This window comes from Oratosquilla oratoria, chromosome 29 (assembly GCF_046742065.1).
Source record: "Oratosquilla oratoria isolate Oo_2021 chromosome 29, ASM4674206v1, whole genome shotgun sequence".
Classification (NCBI taxonomy): Eukaryota; Metazoa; Arthropoda; class Malacostraca; order Stomatopoda; family Squillidae; genus Oratosquilla; species Oratosquilla oratoria.
This window is the reverse complement of record NC_134805.1, coordinates 12,700,543-12,703,042: the sequence shown is the minus strand read 5'-3', so window position 1 is coordinate 12,703,042 and position 2,500 is coordinate 12,700,543. Positions and strand designations below refer to the sequence as shown.

General features: G+C 51.0%; 1 protein-coding gene across 2 annotated transcripts in view; it reads left to right on the top strand.

The window, feature by feature from the left end:
• The window catches only part of LOC143040595 (uncharacterized), a 649,244-nt gene that overhangs the window by 585,371 nt on the left and 61,373 nt on the right, over positions 1-2,500 (top strand). The gene's annotated exons all lie outside the window — the stretch shown is intronic.

The following is a 2,500-nucleotide window of genomic DNA, read 5'->3' as shown; positions in this document are numbered from 1 at the left end:
TGTGTGTGTGTGTGTGTGTGTGTGTGTGTGTGTGTGTGTGTGTAGATAAATCACAGAACTGCCTCGTAAAGCAGTAATATGCTGGTTAGGAAAAGGAAACGCAAAATTTCCAAGCGGTTTCCCCTTGGGAGTGGGGGAAGGAGAGAGAGTGAGAGCGTGAGAGAGGAAGGGAAGAGAGGAGTGAGAGAGGGAGGGTTTGAGTGTCACCTTCTCTGTGTTGGAGTGTGTGCTCTTGTTTGAAGGAGGAGGAGGAGGGTGAGGGAGAATGGTTGAAGAACATGTCCATGCAGAATCATGCACACACGTATTTGCACATACTCACGTATACATATTCGTGTGTGTGATATGCACACACACGCATACACGCAAACACACACACACACACACACACACACACACACACACACACTTGCACATACACACACACACTCGCACATACACACACACAACCTTGTGGCGCAGTGGTTAGAGTTCTCGCCTGCTACTACGGCGATCCAGGTTCGAATCCCGCCCAGGGCTGAAATAATTTCAGCTGCGCTGCGAGTCGTTACTCCAACTCTCATGGGCTGGGAGTTGGGTGTGTATGTAAGGTCACAGCATTACCCATAGATCGGTCATATATCAGCTCTGAGCTCTCTTCCGGGAGGGAAATAGCCGTCGATCACGAGTCCAACACGTGGTCCAAGGGCATGGTGGTGAATCACACACTTACACCGCTAAGCCTATAAAGCCCTTAAGACAAGGGAAACGCCTGTACTATCTTCCTGGCCGTCCATGAAGATTTTAGGAAGAGATAGAAATAGAATTCGCACTGAATATTTAATCTGTCTCCGTTCCGTCCTCTGAGTCGGCCATTTTGTTTTTCCCTTCAGTCTCTCTTCCCCTTTTCATCCTCATCCTATTCATTTTCCTCCTCCTCCTCCTCTTTCTCCTTGTTTTCCTTTTCCTCTTCAACTTTTCCTCCTCACCCTCCTCCTCCTCCTCCTCCTCCTCCTCCTCCTCCTCCTCCTTTTCCTCCTCTTCCCCCTTTCCTCTTCCTCCTCCTCCTCCTCTTCCCCCTTTCCTCTTCCTCCTCCTCCTCCTCCTCTTCTTCCCCCTTTCCTCTTCCTCCTCCTCCACCTCTTCCCCCTTTCCTCTTCCCCCTCCTCTCCCCCCTTTCATCTTCCTCCTCCTCTTCCCCCTTTCCTCTTCCTCCTCCTCATCTTCCTCCTCTTCTTCCTCTTCCCCCTTTCCTCTTCCCCCTTTCCTCTTCCTCCTCCTCCTCCTCTTCCCCCTTTCCTCTTCCTCCTCCTCCTCCTCCTCTTCTTCCCCCTTTCCTCTTCCTCCTCCTCCACCTCTTCCCCCTTTCCTCTTCCCCCTCCTCTCCCCCCTCTCATCTTCCTCCTCCTCTTCCCCCTTTCCTCTTCCTCCTCCTCATCTTCCTCCTCTTCTTCCTCTTCCCCCTTTCCTCTTCCCCCTTTCCTTTTCCTTCTCCGCCTCTTCCCCCTTTCCTCTTCCTCCTCCTCTTCTTCCTCCTCCTCCTCTTCCCCTTTTCCTCTTCCTCCTCCTTCTCTTTCGTCTACTCCTACTCCACCCCCTATTCCTTTTCCACCGTATTTTTCCTCCTCTTCCCACTTTCCTCTTCCTCCCCCCTCCTCCTCCTCTTCCTCCTCTTCCTCCTCTTCCTCCTACTCCTCCCCCTTCCAGCGCCACGCCCATCCGTCGAACCGCCTTTTGTGTTGTATTTTCCGTCTTTTCGTATCAATCTCTGTCTATCCCGTCTCGACCCCGCCCCTCTGTCATCACGTAACCTTCCTGTCTCCTCCCCCGTCTCTTCCCTGTCCCCTCCCGTCGACCTGACATCTGCCCCGCCCACCTGTCTGTCTCCGCTTCCTGTCAGTCTGTGAGTGCAGTTGTCGCACCTGTTGGGACCCGCGGGCGTAGCAGGTGTCGGGGTGGGAGAGGAGCAGGTGTCAGGGGTGGGAGAGTAGCAGGCTCTCCTCCTCCTCCTCCTCCTCCTCCTCCTCCTCCTCCTCCTCCTCCTCCTCGTCCTCCTCCTCGTCCTCGTCCTCCTGCTTCCCCTCCACTTCCTCCTCCTCCTCGTCCTCCTGCTTCCCCTCCTTTTCCTCTTCCTCCTCCTCCTCCTCCTCGTCCTGCTTCTCCTCCTCCTTCCTCTCCTCCTCCTCCCTATATCGGTCCCATCTCCTGGGAACAGAGGTAAAAAAAATATGTATATATATATATATATATATATATATATATAATAAATATAAATAATAATAAAAAAATAAATAAAATAAAACAAAATTAAACAAGGTAAAAGAGGAGAAAGAAAGAACGCGCCACCTGTGCCCAGGGTGTAAGATGACGTTAAACGATCGCGTGTTGTTAGGTTCCCGTAGCACGAACGTGTTGTTACTTTACAGTAACACGATGGGATTTTTCCTAACAAAGAGACTCCATATTAATTTCTTTATTCATTTATTCTTGTAAATTATTAATAATTATGTCTTTATCTGGT